The sequence below is a fragment of the Salvelinus fontinalis genome, chromosome 18, assembly GCF_029448725.1.
Source record: "Salvelinus fontinalis isolate EN_2023a chromosome 18, ASM2944872v1, whole genome shotgun sequence".
NCBI lineage: Eukaryota > Metazoa > Chordata > Actinopteri > Salmoniformes > Salmonidae > Salvelinus > Salvelinus fontinalis.
In genome coordinates, this window is record NC_074682.1 from 23,131,706 (window position 1) to 23,151,560 (window position 19,855).

A 19,855-nucleotide genomic window follows, 5' to 3' on the forward strand; every position below is an offset into this window, starting at 1 on the left:
GGCATACGTAAATAAGTGGGCAGGGACTGGTCATATTTTATGTACATCACATGACTTTTCAGACATTGCTGTGACTGGAGGACTGTTGAACATTAAAACAGAAAGAGATTACAGCATTTATTTGTGTGGCTGAATTTTAGCAGATGTATAATCATCTCACAATCGACTGGCAAGCACTTCGCGATCGACTGGTTGGGCACCCCTGCTCTAGCTAGCTCATCTTTCTTCTGCCATGTTGGAAACTGTACAACCTTGCTGCTTTGAGGGCACCTATAAACATTTCTCTATATATCTCAACATATTTTGCCCCAGGGGCAACTGTAAAACCTTGCTGCTTTGAGGGCACATATGAACGTTTCTCTAGATGATATGACACCTCTAACATTAATTTATCTTTCTGTAGGACCTAAGAGAGGTGCACAGATCTGAGCCTGGTGTGCTTGTCTCAACACTAGCTGATGATGAAGATGAGGCTGAGTCCGAGGCTGGAGAAGTTTCACCACCAGCAACACAGCAGCGTGCAACACAAGTTGTGCTGCTGCTCCAGTTTCAACTGTTCTGCCTGCAGCTATGGAACCCTGACCTGTTCACCGGATGTACTAACTTGTGCCAAACCTGCTGTTTTCAACTCACTCTCTCTAAAGCACTTGTTGTACGACCTCTGAATACTCAGGTATGAAAAGCCAAGTGACATTTACTCCTGATGTACTGACCTGATGCACCCTCTACAACCACTGTGATTATTATTTGACCCCGCTGGTCATCTATGAACGTTTGAACATCTTGGAGAACAATCTGGCATTAATGGCCATGTACTGTTATAATCTCCACCCGGCACAGCCAGAAGAGAACTGGTAACCCCAGAGCCTGGTTCCACTCTATGTTTCTTCCTAGGTTCCTGCTTTTCTAGGGAGTTTCTCCTAGCTACCGTGCTTCTACATCTGCATTGCTCGCTGTTTGGGGTTTTAGGCTGGGTTTCTGTATCTGTACATCTGCTGATGTAAAAAGGGCTTTATAAATACGTTTGATTGATTGATTTTACACTAGAACCGCCATAGGCCAACGGCCGCTGACGTTTGATTTTGTAAATTTAAAAAAATCTGACCCCCAAAAAGGCTATGTCTTGCTCCTTCCCTGACTTTTCCTAAATGGTTGTATTTTACACACTAATTTTGAAATCACAAACAGAAAAGTATTTTGAGCCTTTTTACCTGTTTTCTTCACACCTAGTTCCATCTTAACCTGCCAAGACAATGTGTTGTAGAACGTTGGTACCCACCCAGGCACTAATGCATCTCTCTCTCCTCACTGAATGAATGACAAATGGATGAATGGGCGATAATTGGGCACCGTACTTCACAATCGAATTTAAATTAGGCCTAACTGAATGATAAGGAGGGTGAAGAGGTTGATTTAATTTAGAAAGACAATAGTATAAGGCTGAGTTTGTGTTATGCCTATTGATCAGAAGCTAATAATTTGCCCGCACGCCTTGCAGATTGATACCACTCTCTTTCATATTTTACTATGTAAAAAATAAACTGTTATGGTACCGTTTTATTTACTATAACTCTTTACTAATCAAATGTTTTGTAAGTTAAATGAAAACATGTGACATGTTGCAGTAGGCCTTTAGAATAATGCAAAACATATCCTTGACTATCCAGGGAAGCAAACAATGCCAGCCCACTGAATGAATGGCAAATGGATGGAATGCGTGATAATTGTGCAAGTTACTATAGAGGTGCAGCTCTATTTCCAAATGTTACTTTTTCCAAGAATATCGGTGCTGTCTATGCATTCACCACATGACCACTCGCGCGGCAGCATTGCTCTTGCTACTAAGCAAAAACTAATAACATAAAATTGTTAAAATAAAATTGAAATATGCTATTCTGTCGTCAATGGATGAAGGGGCGATAGAAACCAGATATAACTGATAATTGTGCATTTGACTTCAATGAACTGAATGATGAGGAGTTTGAAGAGGGTAATTTAACTTGATTGATCTGAATGATGAGGGTGAAGTGGATGATTTGAATTTAGAACAATATTGTAATGATGATGAAGAATTTTTGGTGTTGTGGGCGGACCAATTCTTTTATTATGAAAGGCTGGAAATGGTTATAATTTCTCCTTAGAGAGTCAAATAAGACACTGAGTACAACATACAATGTGTGTTGTTAGCAATGGCAAGCCAAACCAACCGAATTGACACACGAATTTAGGCGAGTTGGAGTTGGGTGGAGGGTCGGATATTGAGCTTGAAATCAACATTGCTGATGAAGAGTCTTCATCTGATTCGGATGTTGACTTCAAGCCTCCACCTCCGATGCCTGAGCCACACCGCAAGAAAAACAAAAACAGAACCAACTAAGATGGTGATCCCAACTGCCACGGTGAGACAGGAGTCTGAGAGGGATGGCATGGTTTGGGTAGAAAATAGTGATGAGTTTGTAACATGCAGATGTTGCAATACATCAGAGATTCTATTGTTGCTCATGCGAACTGAAAAGGAAACAGTACTTTGGACATGTCTATGGATGAACTCAAAGCATTTATTGCACTCTTGTATATCCGCAGGGCACACGGCAGAAATACATGGATGTGGAGTCATTTAGGTCTGATAGGTAAGGGGTGGACTTTGTCAGAGAGACCATGCCACACAACCGCTTCAGAGAGATTATGTGGGACCTGCGGCAGGTGCACACGGAACAAGGCCCATGAAAACTGTATGCAGTGCAACTGATTTGTTTGTGGCGCTTGCTCACACAAAGCCTCTAAGCTGTGTGCTGACTGTGAACCCAAATCATAAAGAGAAGACGATTCATGCGTAAAAGCACGCGTATAATTAACGAGACGTGGTGTGGTCATAACAACATGCAGGAACTCAAGTCCTTTTGTTCACCTGACTTAGAATTCCTGACAATCAAATGCCGACCGCATTATCTACCAAGAGAATTATCTTTGATCATAATCACAGTCGTGTATTTTTCCCCCCAAGCAGACACATCGACAGCCCTGAACGAACTTCATTTGCCTCTATGTAAACTGGAAACCGCATATCCTGAGGCTGCATTTATTGTAGCTGGGGATTTTAACAGGGCTAATCTGAGAGCAAGGCTCCCTACATTTTATCAGCATATCGATTGTGCGACCCGGGTTGGCAAAACCCTGGATCATTGTTATTCTAACTTCCGCGATGCATATAAGGCCCTCCCCCGCCCTCCATTTGGAAAAGCTGACCACGACTCCATTTTGTTGCTCCCACCCTATAGACAATAACTAAAACAGGAAGCACCCGTGCTCAGATCTGTTCAACGCTGGTCCGACCAATCGGATTCCACACCTATAGATTGCTTCGATCACGTGGACTGGGATATATTCCGCATAGCGCCGAACAACAACATTGATGAATACGCTGATTCGGTGAGCGAGTTAATTAGCAAGTGCATCGGTGATGTTGTATCCACAGGATCTATTAAAACATTTCCCAACCAGTAACCGTGGATTAATGGCAGCATTTGCGCAAAACTGAAAGCGCGAACCACTGCTTTTAATCAAGGCAAGGTGACCGGAAACATGACCGAATACAAACAGTGCACCTATTCCCTCCGCAAGGCAATCAAACAAGCTAAGTGTCAGTATAGAGACAAAGTAGAGTCGCAATTCAACAGCTCATACACGAGAGGTATGTAGCAGGGTCTACAGTCAATCACGGACTACAAAAGAAAAACCAGCCCCGTCCCAGACCACGATGTCTTGCTCCCAGATAAACTAAACAACTTCTTTGCTCGCCATGAGGACAATACAATGCAACTGACACGGCCCGCTACCAAAACCTGCGGGCTCTTCTTCACTAAAGCCAATGTGAGTAAAACATTTAAACGTGTTAACCCTTGCCAGGCTGCAGGCCCAGACAGCATCCCCAGCCGCATCCTCAGAGCATGTGCAGACCAGCTGGCTGGTCTGTTTACGAACATATTCAATCAATCCTTATCCCAGTCTGCTGTTCCCACATGCTTCAAGAGGGCCACCATTGTTCCTGTTCCCAAGAAAGATAAGGTAACTGAGCTAAATGTCATCATGAAGTGCTTTGAGAGACTTGTCAAGGACCTTATCACCTGAAACCCTAGACCCGCCCCAATAGGTCCACAGACGACGCAATCGCAATCACACTGCCCTAACCCATCTGGACAAGAGGAATACCTATGTAAGAATGATGTTCATCGACCACAGCTCAGCATTTAACACCATAGTACCCTCCAAACTCGTCATTAAGCTCGAGACCCTTGGTCTCGACACCGCCCTGTGCAACTGGGTCCTGGACTTCCTGACGTGCTGCACCCAGGCGGTGAGAGTAGGTAACAACATCTCCACCCCACTGATCCTCAACACTGGGGCCCCACAAGGGTCAGCCCTCTCCTGTACTCCCTGTTCACACATGCACGCCTCCAACTCAATCATCAAGTTTGCAGACGACACTACAGTGGTAGGCTTGATTACCAACAACGACGAGACGGCCTACAGGAATGAGGTGAGGGCCCTCGGAGTGTGGTGTCAGGAAAATAACATCACACTCAATGTCAACAAAACAAAGGAGATGATCATGGACTTCAGGAAACAGCAGAAGGAGCAGCCCCCTATCCACATCGACGGGACAGTAGTGGAGAGGGTGGAAAGTTTTAAGTTCCTCGGCGTACACATCACAGACAAACTGAAATGGTCCACCTACACAGACAGCGTGGTGAAGAAAGCACAGCAGCGCCTCTTCAACCTCAGGAGGCTGAAGAAATTTGGCTTGTCACCAAAAACACTCACAAACTTTTACAGATGCACAATCGAGACATCCTGTCGGGCTGTATCACCACCTGGTACGGCAACTGCTCCCCACAACCATAAGGCTCTCCAGAGGGTAGTGAGGTCTGCACAACGCATCACCGGGGGAAAACTACCTGCCCTCCAGGACACCTACACCCCCCAATGTCACAGGAAGGCCAAGATCATCAAGGACAACAACCACCCGAGCCACTGCCTGTTCACCCCGCTATTATCCAGAAGGCGAGGTCAGAACAGATGAATGAAAGCGGGTACCGAGAGACTGACAAACAGCTTCTATCTCAAGACCATCAGACTGTTATACAGCCATCACTAACATTGAGTGGCTGCTGCCAACATACTGACTCAACTCCAGCCACTTTAATAATGGAAAATGGATGTAATCAATTTATCACTAGCTACTTTAAACAATGCCACTTTATATAATGTTCTCATACCCTACATTACTCATCTCATAGGTATATACTGTACGCTATACCATCTACTGCATCTTGCCTATGCCATTCGGCCATCACTCATTCATATATTTTTATGTACATATTCTGATTCATTCCTTTACATTTGTGTGTATAAGGTAGTTGTTGGGAAATTGTTAGGTTATATTACTTGTTAGTGTCACGCCCTGGCCTTAGTATTCTTTGTTTTCTTAATTATTTTAGTTAGGTCAGGGTGTGACATGGGGAATGTTTGTGTTTTGTCGGTTTTGGGTGGTTATATGGTAAAGGGGGTGTTGGGTGTAGTGTATGGGTTTGTGTTGAGTGAATGTGTCTAGCTGTGTCTATGGTTGAGTGTAGGTTCTAGGAAAGTCTATGGTTGCCTGAATTGGGTCTCAATTAGAGACAGCTGGTTATTGTTGTCTCTGATTGGGAGCCATATTTAAGGCAACCATAGGCTTTAGCTGTTTGTGGGGAATTGTCTATGTCGATGTTCTATGTTGCATGTATGCACTTAGTTCTTGATTAGCTTCACGGTCGTCTGTTTGTTGTTTTTGTTTCGGTTTTTCCTTCTTCTAATAAAGAGAAGATGTACTTTCCACGCGCTGCGCCTTGGTCCTCTCTCAGTCCCTTTGACGATCGTGACATTTAGTTATAACTGCATGGTCGGAACTAGAAGCACAAGCATTTCGCTACACTCGCATTGACATCTGCTAAATGTGTATGTGACAAATAAAATTTGATTTTATTTTATTTAATGGCACAATACAGTGTACAATACGATCAACAAATGACTGTTTTAATATCTTGTCATGAATATATCCTTTAAAATTGATCATGTACTGGTGCGTTTGGTTAGGAATTTGGCTAATAATTTCACTTGCGCACCTGGCTGGTTATATTATTATTATTAATATTATATATTTTTTTATACTTTGTCAAAAGTATTTACTAATGACTCTTTCTCTATTACTAATCCAATCTACAAAAAAAGTTGATAAATGCTTACACTGTAATGTCGTAAGATAAATGAAAATAGGCTTGAAGTCTTTGTTTTTGTCTAGCACTGTAGAATTATGCAAAACATTTCCATGACTCAATCTAAACAAATAACTATTGCTTAAAAAAACATATATATATATATTTCCACAAATATTTCTACATTCAATGAATCCTACAATAATTTAATTAGCATGAAAAAAAAATCCCCATAAAAATCGGTCAGTTTAAGATAGAGATCTTATTTTTTTTGCATCGGTTGTATCTCAATCCACTGCATCCGCATGTCACTCTTATGCATCTATGATGAAAGGTGACTAAGCTAGGTCAGTGTTTGTCAGACCATGAGCCATACCGAAAATCGGTCTTCTCACAAAGTTGTCTGTAGCGTCCGAACAGTTTGGCCTGCACTCCATTTTGTGTTAATGTATTGTGTATTAAAACTGCACAAGTGTTGCTCTCCACTTTCTGGAGGACCGAGTTTTGAAATCAGTGGAATTTGAGTATGATAGCTAAGGAGATGGAGAAAACACCTGTCTTCGGATTACATCTTCAAACTAAGGGCAAGCATGGCATCCGTGACAGAAGACACATGATGTATACGAGTAAGATAGTCTAGCTAGCTACATTTTTAGATATTACACGTTTCTAATTTTGACAGAAAGTGGTTTCATTTCAAGTTAGTGTACTGTTAGCTAACATTTGCTGGCTGGCTGGCTCGCTAGCTAACGTTACATGTATGATCCTATTGTTCGTATCTCATTTGCTTGGCTAGTTATAGCCTAATGTTAGCTAGCTAACGTTGAACCTGGTTGGTTAGCTACCTGCAGATTCATGCATGGTAGTAAGATCATGAGTTGGGTTATGGTTCATTGTGTAGCTAGCTAGCTACATGTCTTAACAAAAGACCACTATGCAAGTAACCATTTCGGGTGTGGTCGTAAATTCAGTCAGGCCATCTACTCTGATTTCAGAGCACTCTCGTCTGGGTGTGCCAGAGCGCAGAATAACTGATGAATTTACGAATGCTCAACACCCGTTCAATATGGCTGGCGTCAGTAAATTTTTGCAATAAAGTGTAATTGAATTGCTGCCAGCAGCACAGTTACAGTCACCAACGCTCAGGATAACATGAAAAAAGCCTAATCAATCTCTGCTAGGGTGAGTTTGGGTAGGGGCTAAAGCTTAAGATGACGTGGTCAATGCTTAAAACCTCTAACGCCTCACAAACCCGGATCCGGGAGCACCACCATCACAAAAGCTGACTAGCATAGCCTAGCCTAAAGTTACAGGGATATCATAAAATAAAATGTTCATGAAATCACAAGTCCAAGACACCAAATGAAAGATACAGATCTTGTGATTCAAGCCATCATCTCTGATTTTTAAAATGTTTTACAGGGAAGACACAATATGGAAATCTATTAGCTAACCACGATAGCAAAAAACACAACTTTTATTGTCCACCATTTTTTCCTGCATTAGGTAGCTATCACAATTTCGACCAAATAAAGATATAAATAGCCACTAACCAAGAAACAACCTCATCAGATGACAGTCTGATAACATATTTATTGTATAGCATAGGTTTTGTTAGAAAAATGTGCATATTTCAGGTATAAATCATAGTTTACAATTGCAGCCCCCATCACAACTGTCACTAAAATGACTAGAATAACTACAGAGACCATCGTGTATTAGCTAATTACTCATCTTAAAACATTTCTTAAAAATACACAGCATACAGCAGATGAAAGACACAGATCATGTGAATATAGAAAATGTCAGATTTTCTAAGTGTTTTACAGCGAAAACACAATATAGCGTTATCTTAGCTTACTACAATAGTCAGTCACACAGCAGCATTGATTCAAGGCAAAAATAGCAATAACGTTATAAACCACCAAACGCTATTAATTTTTTCACTAACCTTCTCAGAATTCTTCAAATGACATTCCTGTAACAACATATTACACAATCCATATAGGTTTTGTTCGAAAATGTGCATATTTAGCAGCACACACCGTGGTTATACAATGTGATCAGTAGCAACAGGGCATGCATTCTGGCCGGCGCCATCTTGGAAAGGCACCTACTATTATCGAAAGCTATTCATAAACTTGACAAAAAAAATACAGGTTGGACAACAATTGAAAGACAAATTAGTTCTTAATGCAATCGCTGAGTTAGATTTTTAAAATTAACCTTACTGCGCAATACTGGGTACAATACAGGGTGCGATAGCGCAACGCTACGGAAAATAATGGCGTCTAATATATTTTACTTTTTCAACAGAACAACGTTTTATCAGCATAAATAGTACTTACTATTAGCTGAACTCCCATCAGAATCTTGGGGAAGGTGTCCGTTGGCCAAAAGAATCGTTGCTGGGTTGGAGAATGTTTCCTTTGACGTTGCAATTAGCAGTACAGAATGGCATTCGAGAGAGAGACACCCAAGTTTCTACAGCGCCATGGAAATAAATACCTGAAAATCGCAATATACTGACATAAACTGGTATAATTCGGTTCAAAATAACAAGATTATGATGTCTTTAAAGCCTATAGCGAATAAAAACAGAGCCGGATACATCTAGGAGCTAAAACCAGAGGTTCTAAAAAGACATGCCAAGAGCCTTTCTGCGTCAGCGCGAAGGACCAAAAGGCCGGACACCTCGGTTCCAACCAATTTATAGACTTCCTGAACCGCTTTTGAAACTGCATTTCAACTCTCCCTATTCGCTAACAGCCAGGGGAAGGCGTATGCAGTGCATCTCAACCAATAGAAGACAGGCAAAGTTAAAGACAGGTCTCAAAGCAGATGATACAATTTGCCATTCTCACACAGACATAGGAAAAGTGCTCTAAGTCGAGTTCTGTTTCACTTACAGACATAATTCCAACGGTTTTAGAAACTAGAGAGTGTTTTCTATCCAATAGTAAGAATAATATGCATATTGTACGAGCAAGAATTGAGTACGAGGCCGTTTACATTGGGTACACATTTGTGCTATGTCGAAATAGCACCCCCTAGTGGCAAGAAGTTAATTATGGCTGCATCCCGCTATCGGGATCGATATGACAGCAGCCAGTGAACGTGCAGGGCGCCATTTTCAAAACATCAAAAATCTCATAATTAAAATTCCTCAAACATACATGTATCTCATACCATTTTAAAGCTATTCTTGTTGTTAATCCCACCACAAACAATTATGTTAGGTCACCACATATAGCCACAGAAAAACACAGCCATTTTTTTTTCCAGTGAAAGAGAGGAGTTTCAAAAAGCACAAAGAAATACAATTAATCAATAACCTTTGATGATCTTCATCATATGACACTAACAGGACTTCATGATACACAATACATGTATGTTTTGTTTGATAAAGTTCATATTTATCCAAATATGAGTTTACATTGGCGTGTTACATTCACTAGTTCCAAAAACATCCAGTGATTTTACATAGCCACATCATTCAACAGAAATACTCATCATAAATGTAGATGATAATACAAGTTATACACATGGAATTATATATATACCTCTCCTTAATGCAACCGCTGTGTCTGATTTAAAAAAAACCTTACGGAATAAGTCAGCCATGCAATAATCTGAGACGGCGCTCAGAAAGATTTGTCACAATTAGCCGCCATGTTGACGTCAACATAAACAAGAAATTACATTATAAATATTCCCTTACCTTTAATGATCTACATCAGAAAGCACTCCAAGAATCCCAGGTCCACAATACATGTTTGTTTTGTTCGATAATGTCCGTTATTAATGTCCAAATACCCTCTTTTGTTAGCGCGTTTGGTATACATATCCAAACGCTCATTCTCGTCAGCGTTACATCGGACAAAAAATTCTAAAAGTTATATTACAAGTCGAAGAAACATTTCAAACTAAGTACAGAATCAATCACTAGGATGTTTTTAACATATAGCTTCAATAAAGTTCCAACCGGAGTATTCCTTCTTGTCTTCATGAGGAATACGCGTGATCAGAAAATGGCTGACTACCAGACACCTGAAAGATTCTGCTATCATTCACTCCCACAACACCATAGAAGTCTCATTATAATTTCAATTGATGGTTGACATCTAGTGGAACCCCTAGGCAGTGCAACATCATTAGTGTCTCAAGGGGATTTCATACATACAAAGCTCAGATTTCTCACTTCCTATTTTGCTTGCCATATGAGTTCTGTTATACTCACAGACATCATTCAAACAGTTTTAGACACTTGAGTGTTTTCTATCCAATACTAATATGCATATATTAGCAACTGAGACTGAGGAGCAGGCCGTTTACTTTGGGCAACTTATTCATCCAAGCTACTCAATACTGCCCCCCAGCCATAAGAAGTTAATAGAACAAACTGAACGCTGAAATACAAAACAATAAATTGAACGAACAAAAAACGAAACAGTTCCGTGTGGAACACACAGACACGGAAGACAACCACCCACGAAACCCAGGTGTAAAAAGGCTACCTAAGTATGATTCTCAATCAGAGACAACTAACGACACCTGCCTCTGATTGAGAATCATACCAGGCCAAACGAAAAAAACAACATAGAAACACGAACATAGATAACCCACCCAACTCACACCCTGACCATACTAAAACAAAGAAATAAGAAAAGACCTAAGGTCAGAATGTGACAGTACCCCCCCCCACCCCCCCAAGGTGCGGACTCCGGCCGCAAAACCTGAACCTATAGGTGAGGGTCTGGGTGGGCATCTGTCCGCGGTGGCGGCTCTGGCGCGGGACGTCGACCCCACTCCACCATAGTCATTACCCGCTTCCGTGGCCTCTTAGGAACGGTGACCCTCGCCGCCAACCTTGGACTGGCAACCCTACTGAAGGGCCCCACTGAACTGAGGAGCGCCTCTGGACTGAGGGGCAGCTCCGGACGGGGGGGCAGCTCCGGAAGGAGGGGCAGCTCCGGACTGAGGGGCAGCTCCGGACTGAGGGGCAGCTCCGGACTGAGGGGCAGCTCCGGACTGAGGGGCAGCTCCGGACTGAGGGTCAAATGAATTACTTAAAAACCATACAATGTGATTTTCTGGATTTTGTTTTAGATTCCGTCTCTCACAGTTGAAGTGTACCTATGATAAAAATTACAGACCTCTACATGCTTTGTAAGTAGGAAAACCTGCAAAATCAGGTAGAGGTCAGATGTCAGTCTGTAGGGGCTTACATCAACCAACTAACTAGTCAAGAGTTGAATTAGACCAGGTGTTTTCCATATTGGTCCGATCACTTCTCTTTACTGTATGTTTTATTAGACTATGTCTGAATAATCTTACTGGTCATGGCAACTGATTGATGCTCATTGATGCTTTTATTACAACTTTTTGAAATATAAAGTGTTAAAAGCCCCAAGCATAATTTAAATGGCTACACACATAATCTTCATTAATTCAGTTGAAAGGCTCGGTAAATTGAATAAAAAAAATGTTGTGTGTGTGTAGCCATTTAAATTTCAGCACACCTAATGAGGCATTATAGAGTAATAGACTTTCAGAGCTAAACAAACTGTTATCCCCTTATTTCTGATATATCTATCACTGATGGGGCCTCCCGAGTGGTGCAGCTGTATAAAGCACTGCGTCACAGTGATTGACGTGTCACTACAGACACAGGTTCCATCCGGGCTGGGTCGCAGCCGGTCGCGACCGGGAGACCCATGGGGCGGGGTACAATTGGATAGTGGAGGATTTGGCCAGCCGGGATGTCCTTGTCTCATCGCACTCTAGCGACTCCTGTTGTGTGACGGGCGCATGCATGCTGACACGGTGGCCAGTTGTGTAGTGTTTCCTCTGACACATTGGTGCGGCTGGCTTCCGAGTTAAGCGAGCAGTGTGTCACGAAGCAGTGTGGCTTGGCAGGTTCGCGTTTCAGAGGACATATGTCATATGTCTCTCGGCCAGTGGTGGATATAGGTATAGGTGACATGGGCAGCCCCCAGGGCGGCATCTTGCCGGGGGCAGCAAGGGGCGTCCTTACAAAAACAATTGGAATGGTGACATTTGCGGGTTCGGTTTTCTATTGCTCATTTGCACTTCACGTCAATGATATCATGTCACCGTGTGGGACTGTGGGTCATCTACCTTGTCGGAATGGGCGCCTTGATTATAGTTTGTGAGCTAGGCAGGCTACTGCCTGGGAGGTCTCCCACTCAGAAGTGCGGGATGGGGAGGGGGGCGGGGGGCGGGGGTAGGTTGACCTCAGGTCTCCCCACTGGAAGCCTGAGGTAGGGGGATCGGGGGAATCTATCAAATAGTGCACCTCTAACTTTGTACAGTACTAATGCAATTAGTAAAATCCGTCACATTATGAAATGTTACCAAAACAAAACACTATTTATTCATAATTCTGTGAATATAAAGTTTCACAGACATATTGTTCCATTTCATTCTGGTTTGTGCGAAATCGTTAAGAATAATATAAAACCAGTCTGCACACCACCAAGGTGAATTGGTTAAGTCTTGGTTGACAGTAATGTATTGATGTTCGAGTGCCAAATCAACACATTTGTTGCTATTTGTCTGTGTTACTTCTTTTTGATATTTATGAGTCTTATTTTTGTATATTTATTCATTTGTGTTGTTCCAAATGTCTAAATAAAAATTACAGTTAGTGAAGGGAGGGTTCGCCCAGGGAGCCATACAAGCTAGAACCTCCACTGCTCTCGACCTTGGCCTCTCCTGAGTCCGTACGGGAGATGCAGCAATGGGACAAGACTGTAACTTCCAATTGGGGAGAAAAAGGGCTAAAAAAATATATATAAGACTGATGTTTGCAAACTGTTCTTCAATACATCAATATCTCACACAATGACCAACTCAGGAAGTGTAACGATTTCGTCTGGAGAAGGAGAAGAGGACCAAAATGCAGCGTGGTAAGTGTTCATGATAAAATAATTTAATCACAACTGAACACTACACAAAATAACAATGAGGAAAAAACGAAAATGAAACAGTTCTGCAAGGTGACATAACCTAAACAGAAAACAACCACCCACACAAAACAAAACAGGCTACCTAAATATGGCTCCCAATCAGAGACAACGACTGACACCTGCCTCTGATTGAGAACCATACCAGGCCAAACACACAGAAATACAAACAAGGACAACATAGAACACCAGACATAGAATGCCCACCCGTGACAGGAAGTACCTGTGAGTCGCTCAATATGGAAGTGGTCAGATGACACAGATGCTAAGCTACAGGACTGTTTTTCTAGCACAGACTGGAATATGTCCAGGATTCTTCCAATGGCATTGAGAAGTACACCATATCAGTCACTGGCTTCATCAATAAGTGCATCGATGAAAATAGGATCCAATCCTTAAGAGGTTTAAGTATATTTAAAACCAAATACTTTTACTCAAGTAATATTATAGTGCTTGTCTATCATTATTTGGTCCATTATGCATGAATATGAAGGCTCAGCATTTGTTGTTTGCATGTCATACCTAAGTTAATCTTGTGAACCAAAACATTATTAAAGTGGTTGCCAATATCATAGGGTTTTGTTATGAACAAGCCATCTGCCTCAATGAAGGATGGAGCCGAGTTTGTTTTTTTGCCTAGAATTTAATTTAAGGTACTCCATGGTTTTTTACTATCATTCTTTATATAATTTATCTCCACTCCGCCCGGGCAATGAAGGAGTGGCTTCGTAAGAAGCATTTCAAGGTCCTGGAGTGGCCTAGCCAGTCTCCAGATCTCAACCCCATAGAAAATCTTTGGAGGGAGTTGAAGCAACAGCCCCAAAACATCACTGCTCTAGAGGAGATCTGCATGGAGGAATGGGCCAAAATACTAGCAACAGTGTGTGAAAACCTTGTGACGACTTACAGAAAACGTTTGACCTCTGTCATTGCCAACAAAGGGTATACAACAAACTATTGAGAAACTTTTGTTATTGACCAAATACTTATTTCCACCATAATTTGCAAATAAATTCATAAAGAATCCTACAATGTGATTTTCGGGATTTTTTTTTCTCATTTTGTCTGTCATAGTTGAAGTGTACCTATGATGAAAATTAAAGGCCTTTTTTTTAAGTGGGTAAACTTGCACAATTGGTGGCTGACTAAATACTTTTTTGCCCCACTGTATTTGCTATTCCCTTTGCCTCATCTCTCTCAGCCATACAGTTTTTCAATTCATCATCTATCCATGGGGCTTTGGCAGTTCTAACAGTCAGTTTCTTGATAGGCGCATGCCTATCAGTAACCGGAAGAAGCAGTTTCATAAATGCTTCAAGTGCAGTGTCTAGATGTTCCTCATTGCACACATTAGACCAACAAATATTTTTCACATCTTCGACATAGGAATCAATGCAAAGCCTCGTGTCATCATTTATCCACAATTTTAGGTCAAGTCTTGGAAACTTAGTTTTTCAAGATATGGCTATTATATTATGATCACTACATCCGATGGGTGTGGATAGTGCTTTGGTGTAGATTTCTGCAACTTCAGTAAAGATTTGATCAATACACGTGGATGATTTAGTTCCTGTTCTGTTTGTAAATACACTGGTAGATTGACTGATGATTTGAACAACATTAATGGCAATGGTTACAGTTTGGAGCTTATTTTTGAGTGGGCAGCTTGATGACAACCAGTCAATATTTAGGTCACCCAGAAAATATACCTCTCTGTTGATATCACATACATTATCCAACATTTGGCACATATAGTCCAAATACTGACTTTTAGCACTTGGTGGTCTATTGCAACTTCCTACGAGAATAGGCTTTAGGTGAGGCGGATTGACCTGTAGCCATGTTACTTCCACATCATCTGACATGAGATCCACGCTGAACCTAACATGAGGGAGTTAATGTATTAGACACGGGCGCGCCTGGGTGACAGTGGACCTTGGTCGGCCCACAGGTCTCAAAATCTCTCACCATCGAGCTGCCCACGATGATGGTGGTCGTGATGGAATCCAATGGGGAAGGAAGAGGGGGAACAGAAGGGCCTCGGGCAGGAGGGAGGGGGTTTGCTTCGACCCATGCCAGCCTGACTCACCGCACATGTACCAGCAAAGGCGGATGGCGTCTAAATTCTCGGGGGGATGGAGGAGGTCCCAAAACATTGTTTTCTTTGGTCAGCAACAAGCTGAGCTGTGGAGGGTGCCCCTGGATGGCTGCTGGCTGTTCGTGTACTCCCAGGATCAGAGCTGACTACCAGGGCCGGTATGTTCGCCTCCCGCGTGGCAAAGATGTTTAGTAGCTGGATCTGATCTTCTAGGATATATGTAGGACAACCAGACTGCCTCCCACCCGACCTTCTTCGCCTTGCCAGTGTCCTGTCTTCCACTGGCCACAGAGTTGAGCTTACCGTCTGTCCAGTCAATTGGAGCAGGTCAGTACCATCCAACTCATGGACCATCTTGCTCTAGGAGGCATTCAGAACTGAAATTCTGTGTGCCTGGGCTGCATCAAAGTACTTAGAAAGCACATCTTGTTTTTCCCGCAGCTGAGCTAGCAGCCGGAGAATCTCTTCCCTAAGCTGCTTGATGATGATACATTTGGAACAGACAAAGATATGTTTGTTTATCAGTTCCACCATATTTTTCTCCTCTTGCGTATACCTGAGCTAATATAACAAAATCTCACGATGCTAAGCATCGAGCCTTACAGTGATGGTAGACACTCCTGCTGGTAGTGTCCCAGAGAGTGTGAGAAGGAGATGTCAAGTGTCTCTTGTGCTCTTAGTGTGGTTCCTTGGTAGGGACCAGGAGCAGTACATACCCTGTAGTTATTTGACATTCACAGGGAATTGAGAGTGAAACTGATGTTCAACGAAGATGTTCTTTTATTAGAATGTACCATATTTTATTTAGCCTGTCCATCTTTGTCATGACACTTTTAGTAGCACTAGAAATGGCAGATTAACGTCAGTTGTGAAACTCTCCCAGTCTGTTCACCTTGGAAACTTAGAGATTGGGTGAAAGGTAGATTCACCATGTTCAAAAGTGCATGTCCAGGTAAGTGGAGCGAGTTAACAGTTGATAAATAAATCGAATCAACAATAATATGAGCACTGGATGACCCCACAAGTAGTGATATGCAAACGTTGCATCCTTTTAAAAGGCTTAACATATCCAGCCCGCAGACTTTACATTTCCATCGTGTGCAGTACCATAGTGTGCCCAACATTTTCTTTAGAGAACCAATCAAACCCGTTGCACAATTTCTGAGCGAATATAGCATTAACAAACTACCTCCTTTCCAGACCAGTGTGTCACTGCTCTCCCCGCATTGTGAGTAGGGTTCCAAAATTCCGTGATCTTTCAATAAATTCCCTGGATTTCCTGCTTACTCCTCCCTTGATTCTGGGAACCCTCCAACCAGGATTTCGGTAAAACCAGGGTATTTATTGAACCTTCCAGGGGCCTCATTTATCATTATTGCGTATAAACTTTTCTAAAATACATTTAATGAATGTAATTTAGAATGTTCGTTTGCATAGAAATAGTGTGATTTAACAAAAAATCCAACGAGCGTCATACGCACACAGGTAGGAGATCACCATTGATAAATACCAATGTTCTCAGCATCAGTGCTGAGAACGCCCCTAATTAACCATATATGGTCAAAATCATTCTTTTAAAGCCTGTGGGGAATATACAACGCCGTATCATGAAATACAATGGTGCAACCAAAAAAAATAAGAAATTAGCACTTTCAAAAAAAATATAATCAAATTGTATTTGTCACATGCGCCGAATACCTTACAGTGAAATGCTTACTTACAAACCCTTAATCAGCAATGCAGTTTTAAGAAAATATCCCCTCAAAAAAGTAAGAGATAAGAATAACAAATAGTTAAAGAGCAGCAGTAAATAACAATAGCGGGGCTATATACAGGGGGTACCGGTACATAGTCAATGTGTCGAGGTAATGTAGGTAATATGTACATATAGGTAGAGTTATTAAAGTGACTATGCGTAGATAACAACAGAGAGTAGCAGCAGTCTAGACGAGGGTAGGGGTGGGGGGGGGGGGGGCAATGCAAATAGTCTGGGTAGCCATTTGATTAGCTGTTCAGGAGTCTTATGGCTTGGGGGTAGAAGCTGTTTAGAAGCCTCTTGAACCTAGAGTTGGCGCTATGGTACTGCTTGCCGTGTGGTAGCAGAGAGAACAGTCTATGACTAGGGTGGCTGGAGTCTTTGATAATTTTTAGGGCCTTATTGACACTGCCTGATATAGAGGTCCTGGATGGCAGGAAGCTTGGCCCTGGTGATGTACTGGGCCATACACACTACCCTCTGTAGTGCCTTGCAGTCGGAGGCTGAGCAGTTGCTATACAAGGCAGTGATGCAACCCATCAGGATGCTCTCAATGGTGCAGCTGTAAAACCTTTTGAGGATTTACGAACCCATGCCAGGAGAGGGAATATGTTATGTCGTGCCCTCTTCATGACTGTCTTGGTGTGCTTGGACCATGTTAGTTTGTTGGTGATATGGACGCCAAGGAACTTGAAGCTCTTAACCAGCTCCACTACAGCCCCATTGATGAGAATGGGGTTGTGCTCGGTCCTCCATTTCCTGTAGTCCACAATCATCTCCTTTGTCTAGATCATGTAGAGAGAGAGGCTATTGTCCTTGCACTACATGGTCAGGTCTCTGACCTCCTCCCTACTAGCTGTCTCATCATTGTCGGTGATCAGGCCTACCACTGTTGTCATCAGCAAACTTAGTGATGATGTTGGAGTCGTGCCTGGCCGTGCAGTCATGAGTGAACAGGGAGTACAGGAGAGGACTGAGCACGCAACCCTGAGGGGCCCCTGTGTTGAGGATCAGCGTGGCAGATGTGTTACCTACGCTTACCACCTGGGGGTGGCTCGCCAGGAAGTCCAGGATCCAGTTGCAGAGGGGGGTGTTTAGTCCCAGGGTCCTTAGCTTAGCGATGAGCTTTGAGGGCACTGAATAGCGTTCTCACAAATGTTCCTTTTGTCCAGGTGTGAAAGGGCAGTGTGGAGATGGCATTGTGTGGGGATCTGTTGGTGCGGTTTGCAAATTGGAGTGGGTCTAGTGTTTCTAGGATAATGGTGTTGATGTGAGCCAAGCCCAACCTTTCAAAGCACTACATGGCTACAGACGTGAGTGCTACGGATCAGTAGTCATTTAGGCAGGTTGCCTAAGTGTTCTTGGACACAGGGACTATGGTGGTCTGCTTGAAACATGTTGGTATCACAGAGATGTTGGTATTACAGACAGTGAGAGGTTGAAAATGTCAGTGAAGACACCTGCCAGTTGGTCAGTGTGTGCTCGGAGTACACGTCCTGGTAATCCGTCTGGCCCTGCGGCCTTGTAAATGTTGACCCGTTTAAAAGGTCTTATTTCACATAGGCTGCGGCGAGCAAGATCACACAGTCATCCGGAACAGCTGATTCGCTCAGGCATGTTTCAGTGTTACTTGCCTCGAAGCGAGCATAGAAGTTATTAAACTTGTCTGGTATGCTCGTGTCACTGGGCAGCTCTCGGCTGTGCCTCCCTTTGTAGTCTGTAATAGTTTGCAAACCCTGCCACATCTGATGAGTGTCAGAGCCGGTGTAGTACGATTCAATCTTAGTCCTGTATTGACGCTTTGCCTGTTTGATGGTTCATCGGAGAGCATAGCAGGATTTCTTATAAGCTTCCGGGTTAGAATCCCACTCCTTGAAAGCGGCAGCTCTACCCTTTAGCTCAGTGCGAATATTGCCTGTAATCCATTGCTTCTGGTTGGGGTATGTACATACAGTCACTGTGGGACAACGTCCTCGATGCACTTATTGATAAAGCCAGTGACTGATGTGGTGTTCTCCTCAATGCCATCGGAAGAATCCCGGAACATTTTCCAGTCTGTGCTAGCAAAACAGTCCTGTAGTTTAACATTTGCTTCATCTGACCACGTACAGTCACTGGTGCTTCCTGCTTTAATTTTTGCTTGTAAGCCGGAATCAGGAGGGTAGAATTATGGTCAGATTTGCCAAATGGAGGGCGAGGGAGAGCTTTGTACGCGTCTCTGTGTGTGGAGTATAGGTGATCTAGAATTTGTTTCCCTCTGGATGCACATTTAACATGCTGATAGAAATTAGGTAAAACTGATTTAAGTTTCCCTGCATTAAAGTTCATGGCTACTAGGAGCGTCGCCTTTGGATGAGCGTTTCCTGTTTGCTTATATTAGTATACAGCTCATTGTAAAGGAGTGCGTAACTGGCAGCAGGGAAGTCAGGCGCAGGAGAACATAAATGAGTAGCAAATGGAGCCCTTTATTGAGGCGAACAAAACACGGCACTCAGAAAACTAAACACACACGGGTTACAATAACCCGGCGCAAACCAGCCTGTAGTACACATACATTTACACATAACAATTCCACACACAGACATTGGAGGAAACAGAGAAACATATGCAAGACGAGTAATGAGGGAATGCAAAGCAGGTGTGCGGGAAAACAAGACAAAACTAATGGAAAATTTAACCTGTTAGGCGGGCTGTCCCGATGTCGGTACACTTATGACAACATCCAGCTCTATTGCAGGGCGCGAAATTCAAAATCTATTTT